The following is a 7,529-nucleotide window of genomic DNA, read 5'->3' on the forward strand; positions in this document are numbered from 1 at the left end:
GGCCGCGGATTCCGCGCCCGCGCCCGCGCCCGCGCCCCCGCCGGTGTATCCGCCCGGCCCCCGCCCCGACCCGCCGAGTCCTCAGAGTTTCCTTGGGACCTTCCCACGCCTTCCCCTTCCCCGCAGGCGCCGGGACACGCAGAACGAAAGCTTGAGTGGTAGCTGGGGATTTTAACAGCCGTCTGAGTTCTCATGATAAAGTCCTTCATTCCGGGGATGTTTGGGGAGTGTCCGCTTCGTACCGGCAATGAGCCAGTAATCAAACAAGTCCCTGGGCTTCTGAGAGGTTGCAGTCTACAAGGATTAAAATGTTAACGATTAAAATAAATACAACTAAATAATATAATGCAAGGCACTAAATCCATGAGCGCAGCAGAGAGCCACAGGTTTTAATACACCTTCATTTGAATACCCCAAGACATGGTTAACTTGGTATCAGAGTTAACATAACGTGTCATGTTCAAGATACTCAAACTTTAGCTCATGAGTCTTGTAAAACAGTTTGGTGCATCCTGAATACAGTTTAAAAGTAAATCTAAATTCTTCTTCAGCTTGTTATATTTTCTAACTTTCACACTTTTAAATGTAGCCAATGAACTCTAAATACTGGAGGGATTTAATACCCACCAATATCCACTTTTTAAAATACAATTTTCTTTTATACTTGGGCAATTTCCAACCTTCCTTTATCTCTTTATCTCTGGAACTCTTAACTGCATTCTGCACCCTTCCAGAATTTTATAATAATAATGTTAGATCTCATACTTGAACTGTTGTGTTGATCATCTTATATTTCTTTGTAACAAAATGAAACTGACATTTAAGGGTTGTTTTTTAATTTCCTGTGATAATAAAACTCTAAGTCTTATTATTTCAATTGATCAAAACACATATTTTATTTTTTTAAACACATATTTTAAATACTTATGTGAGTATGAAACACAAAAGTTAAATTTTGTTGGAAATGCATCTTACAGAGATGGAACTCCTAGTACCAGCTAGTCTGTTTTATCGGTGGATGAGTAATTACCAGAATGAGAACAAGTTCAGCATTAATGCTATTAAAAGTTTTCAATCCCATGGATGCATGCATTGGGGAAACGTGTTTGTAAAAATGAGTAGATGAAAATGTATGGAGTTTTAGTAATGCCACTTGATTCTTTGAATCCCTTCCAAGTTACATACCAAAAAAAAATCACATAAAGATCTAACAAAAGATACTTTTATTTTTTATTAAATGTTCCATTTATTTTTGAGAGAGCACAAGCCGGGCAGGGGCAGAGAGAGGGAGACAGAGGATCTGAAATGGGCTCTGCACTGACATCAGAGAACCTGATGTGGGGCTTGAACTCAGGAGTCTTGAGTTCATGACCTGAGCCAAAGTCGAATGCCTAATAGACTGAGCTACCCAGGTACCCCTAACAAAAAATACTTTTAATGCTCAGCTGACAGCTCTGATTAGTTTCCAAACTTCATTGAAAGCAAGTAACCCAAAACCACCCATTCTCATTTACCAGTCAGTCATTTGTTCCTTTTCTGATGTCCTGGAGATTTTTGCTCCCCCATCCCCCCCCCACGCCCCCAGGGGTATTGCACCTAGGTAAAATTTGGGATGGGGAAGAATTATGCCTTTCTTTTTTCAAAGTGGGGGCGTGGGCAGCTGGGTTAAGGAAGGCTGGAAAGAACTTTACACACTGACCCCAGGGGCATATTTTCAGGCAAATCGCTTTTAGGGACAGCCACCTAAAGGAAGTGAGGATCTGAAAACTGATTGTGTTAAAAGAGCCTCCTGCTCATACACAACTTGGAAAATCTTCATAGACCATGAGCACCCCAGTTTTGTATCCTCTGCCTTAGGCCTTTGGACAGCTGTTCTATGTTCCATATGTTGCCTCAAGGGAGAGCAAATGTTTTTTAAATAATAGTATGGGGCATTATGGTTTACAAATACCTTCACACACATATACAGTGCAAAATACTAACCTCAAACATTTTAACCCCAAAGCCACTCTTTGAGATAGACAAGGAATATACCATCCTGTATTGAAAATTAAGTACTATCAGAGAGTTTAACTGAAAAGTGTGTACTAAGTGTATGTGCCAGGCACTGCACTAAACCCTGGAAATTAGGGTTAACATTTATCTGAGCTAATCAAGGAAAACTTCATGAAAAATGTAGGATTTGAACAAATTTGTAGTAAGATATGTAACTACATGGAAGTTTAATTAATATGAGCTGAATCTTGAAGAGTGACTAGAATAGAATTCTGTGTGAGGGGGAAATCTAGGACTGAGAAATAATAACATGGAAATGCATAAAAATTTATTCATGACAGTGTTCATCAACCATGAGAAAGCAATCTAGAAAGCTAAAAAGATTTAAAGATTAGATTGCATTAAATCTTGAATTAAAAAATTGACTTTGAAAGACAACTACATATACTGAGATTTTTTTAAAAGGTGTGTTGATGTGATTAAAGTTCTTTGTGAGGGTGTCTAATGTATAGGAGATTGGAAGAACAATGTGAAGAGAGTGAAAGTGAATGGGGATCAAACACATGCAAATGGCAGGTATCAAAGCCACAAGTGAGTTCTTTAACTAAAGGCAGTACTTACTGTATCTGAGAATACAATGAGCTATCTTGGAACTGGCTTTTTGGAGTGAAGCTCACCACCAGCGTTTTGTGGTTTGTTTTTTTTATTGCAAATTTTCTGAAAATATAAAAAAATTGAATAATAAATCACTATATTGTGAGATTCATCAATTATTAACATTTTGCCACTTTTGCACAGGCTGTGTTCCTCTCTCTCTCAGCCTCGCCTCCTCTCTTTCTCTCTCTTTTAAAGTTTATGTATTTATTTTAGAGAGACAGGGACAGGCAGAGAGAGAGGGAGACAGAGCATCCCAAGCAGGCTCTGTACTGTTAGTGGAGAGCCCAACAGGGGACTCAAACGCACAACCCATGAGATCATGACTTGAACCAAAATCACGAGTTGGACACTTAACCAACTGAGCCATCCAGGTGCCCCTTCCTCTCTCTTCTTTACCCCTCCACTTTACCCCTCCATCTCTCCCTCCCTCCTCCTTGTCCTTCCCTCTCCCTCTCTTCTAACGCCTACCTCTACCCCCTCCCTTTCTCCATCTGAGGTTAGCTGCAGACATCATTACTCTATGTATCTCCTTAGAACAAGGCCACTCTCCCACATAACTACAATGTCGAAGTGTCATCATCCCACCAAGAGGTGTGTGGCTAGAGGCCAAACTTGTGGATGATGGAGTCCCTTCAGGCGGCATCAGGTGCGAGGTGGGATGGAACCACCAGAAGCAAAGCACTGTCTCCCAACCTGTGCACCTCCACAAACTATTTGTTACTGGTCTGTAGCTAGACAAGTACTGAAATTAGCTTCTGGAAACTTTTATAACCACTTGACAGATTCATTTAATGCCTACTGAATCTAACAGTTAAAAAAAAGAGGCTTATATTTTTGATGTCATCAGTTTATTCTATTCTAGTAATTCACTTTTACTGTATTTTGCAAAAGTATTAGTCCACTGAAAAAAATTTTTTTAAATGCTGGTCCTTTGCAGATTGAAAATCACTGTTCCACAGTTCTCTTCTTCCCACTAGGAAAGTGTGTGATTCTATGCATAATTAGAAGTCACCGAATAAATAATACACCATTGCATAAAAACTATTTGATTAGGAATAGTATTCAAACTCATTGACCACAGTACTAATGGGGTTGGGTTAGTAATAACTTGAATTTCCCCTGCTTTTCTACCTTCCAAGCCTACTAACAAAGTGAGGACACTTTCTGGAGCCTCTGAGGTGGGAGATCTCTCCTATACTCACACACTCTTCTCTGGGTGCCCTCTCCCCTGCTCTGCTTTTGTAGGCATTGCAGGCTCCATTCCGGGACCTGTGATGCAGACAAAACAGCCAAAGCCCTGTGTAGCCTGCAGAAATGGAGATCTCTGGGTCGACCTGTTTTAGGGGAACCCCGAAGCAGACTGCTTGTGCCCGATATCAGAGAAGGTTTTCAGTGAAACAGCTCTTTATGACTTTACTCAGGGTTCTGTTTCTCTGAGGCACCGAGACGTGCTTTCATGGGCCTTGGATTGGCGACAGATTTGAGTAACAGCTACTCCAAGCTGCATTTATTACTCCCCATCCAATGACTAAGTCTCTCTTATAGAGCTTCTCTGTCTCATTCTCTTCCACTAAAATGAGTTCTGTTCTAGGAGGCAGTTTCAGCCCCCATGTCAGCAGCTTTCTTTCAGGCCTGCCTCACCAGTTTGCCAGGCATGCCCAGGCATGCTGGAACCAAGCGACAGACCCAGCTTAGAGTTAAGCTGAGATTCCTGCTACGCCACATGGGAGACACTTCTGAAAACGACAAATGACATCTGTAAAACACGCAGCTATCACACATTTTGCACCTTTACAGGCTCCTTATTCTGCATGTAGATACTGCTATCGTGAGCAAGATCAATAGCAACATAATGACCTCATTTTCTGATTGACTTGGAGTCTAAAGAAATTATATACATGGGTGTGCCTGGGTGCCTCAGTCAGTTAAGTGTCTGACTTCCGCTCAGGTCATGATCTCAAAGTTCGTGGGTTCATGTTCTGTGTTGAGCTCTGTGCTGACAGCTCAGAGCCTGGAGCCTGCTTTGGATTCTGTGTCTGCCTCTCTCTCTGCCCCTCCCCCAATCACACTCTCTCAAAAATGAATAAACATTAAAAAATTTTTTTAAAAAGGAAGTATACACGAAATGATAGATCATCTTACAGAATCAAGGAATGATAGGATCGTAAAGCTGGGAAGAACTAGAAGTCTGATGAAAACTTTTCCAACCTGTAGATTGTAATCCAACCAAAACACAGCCAAATAATTATTATAGTTTTTTTATAGTCTTTTAAGTTTATTTATTTTGAGAGAGAGAGAGAGATCTCAGAGGAGTGGCAGAGAGAGAGGAAGACAAAGAATTCCAAGCAGACTCTTGGGCTATCAGGAGCCCGACATGGGACTCAGTCTCACAACCTATGAAATCATGACCTGAGCCAAATCAAGAGTCAGACACTTAACCAACTGAGCCACCCAGGTGCCCTGGGTTTTTTTCTTCAATTTTATAGTTATATTTACATATACAGATTACAGTTAAAATTTGTCAGTGTGTTTTAAGACATAACTGCTTTTTTAAAATCTTTTTTTCACATTTTTTTTTTATTTTTGGCAGACAGAGTGAGACAGAGTGTGAGCGGAGGAGGGGCAGGGAGCAAAGGAGACACAGAATCTGAAGCAGGCTCCAGGCTCTGAGCAAACACTCAGCACAGAGCCCAACGTGGGGCTCGAACCCACAAACCTTGAGATCATGACCTGAGCCAAAGTTGGACACTTAACCGACTGAGCCCAGGCACCCCTCAAAGTATAATTTTTTTCAAATAAACCACTGTGAGGCTTGAACTGATGACCCCCATGATCCAGAATTGCATATTCTACTGACTAAGCAAGCTGGTTGCCCCTCAAATTAATTTTTAAAGGTGTTTTTGGGGGGCCTGGGTGGCTCAGTCAGTTCAGTGTCCAACTCTTGATTTCTGCTCAGGTCATGATCTCACGGTTCCTGAGTTCAAGACCCTAACTGCAGCTCTGTGTTAACAGCACAAGGCTTGCTTAGGATTCTCTCACTCTCTTTCTCTCTCACTGCCCCTCTCCCACTAGTGCTCACATGCTCACTCTTCCTCTCAAAATAAATAAATAAACTTTTTTTAAAAAATGAGTTTTGTGCGGCACCTGGGTGGCTCAGTCAGTTTAGTATCCAACTCTTGATTTGGGCTCAGTTCATGAGCCCAGGGTCATGGGATTGAGCTCTGCTTCAGTCTCTACTAAGTATGGAGCCTTCTTGGGATTCTGTCTCTCTCCCTCTGTCACTCTCCCTGTCACACCACACTTTCTCTCTCTAAAATGAAAACAAAAATAGTCTCTCTCTCTCTCTCCCTCTCTCTCTCTCTCTCTCTCTCTCTCTCTCTCTGCTTCGGCTTTGACCTATAGCCACCCAGAGCAGACGGCCGCCTCTGCAGTGTCCGGGCCTCCCGGCAGGTGCGGAGCTTTAGTACATCCGTGGTCAGGCCATTTGCCAAGCTCATGAGGCCACTTGTTCAGGTATATGGTATCGAAGGTCGCTATGCCACCGCTCTTTATTCTGCTGCATCAAAACAGAATAAACTGGAACAAGTAGAAAAGGAATTGCTGAGAGTAGCACAAATCTTGAAGGAACCCCAAATGGCCGCTTCCAACATGAATCCCTACATAAAGCATTCCGTGAAAGTGAAAAGCCTAAATGACATGACAGCGAAGGAGAGGTTGTCTCCCCTCACGTGCAACCTGATCAATTTGCTTGCTGAAAACGGTCACTTGAACAACACCCGTGGAGTCGTTTCTGCCTTTTCGACCATGATGAGTGTCCACTGGGGAGAGGTTCCGTGCACCGTGACCACTGCGTCCCCTTTAGATGAACCCACTCTTGCTGAATTAAAAATGGTCCTGAAGAGCTTCGTAAGTAAAGGCCAAGTTTTGAAATTGGAGATTAAGACTGATCCGTCCATCATGGGTGGAATGATTGTCCGTATTATTGGAGAGAAATACGCTGATATGTCTGCAAAGACCAAGATTCAGAAGCTGAGTAGGGCCATGCAGGAGATGTTCTGAAAGTGTTGATTTTCTGTCCATGAGAATTCCTAAACTTGGAGCAACAATAAAGTGCTTCCTGAACAGAAAAATAAATAAATAAATAAATAAATAAATAAATAAAATGAAAACAAAAATAAAACACTAACCTCCCACCATCTCTTACAGTAAGATTTGCCTACATGATTAAGTTCTGACTAATGAGCTGGGAGCAGAAGGATCACATCCTCCTACAGCAAGTTGTCTGCCCTCCCTTCTCTCACAGTTTTTTTTGTGTCTTGGCCTTGGGCTGGAGCATATACTTGAATGGGGGGGAGGGGGGAGCCAGCCTCAACTATGCATACCAGAATGACACCCTAGAAGAACAGAGCCACAAGAGAAGGGACCTGTGTCTCTGGATGAGGATGAAGGAATCTGGGTATCATTATGCAATGCCATCTTCTCCCATTGGCTGATAACTCAGATATTTTGTAGTGAGAAAGAAATCTTTTATGTAGTTTTCCTATTCTAAACCAGCCAAATCAGGGGCACTGGATGGGTTAGTAGGTTAGGTGTCTGCCTCTTGATTTCGACTCAGGTCATGATCTCAGATTGTTAGATGGAGCCCTGTGTCAAGCTCTGTGGTGACAACACAAGGTCTCCTTGGGATTCTCTCTCTCTCTCTCTCTCTCTGCCCCTCCCCCTCCTTTCTCTCTCACTCTCTCAAAATGAATAAATAAACATTTAAAAACAAATTAGGGGCACCTGGGTGGCACAGTCAATTAAACATCCAACTCTTTATTGATGTCAGCCCAGATCATGATCTCACAGTTTGTGAGCTCAAGCCCCACATTGGGCTT

General features: G+C 42.3%; 1 pseudogene; it reads left to right on the top strand.

Moving 5' to 3' along the window:
* LOC115305286 overlaps positions 1 to 6,711 on the top strand; it is a 7,095-nt pseudogene extending 384 nt beyond the window's left edge.
* The last annotated feature ends 818 nt before the right edge of the window (positions 6,712 to 7,529 follow it).

Source organism: Suricata suricatta, chromosome 10 (assembly GCF_006229205.1).
Source record: "Suricata suricatta isolate VVHF042 chromosome 10, meerkat_22Aug2017_6uvM2_HiC, whole genome shotgun sequence".
Lineage (NCBI taxonomy): Eukaryota > Metazoa > Chordata > Mammalia > Carnivora > Herpestidae > Suricata > Suricata suricatta.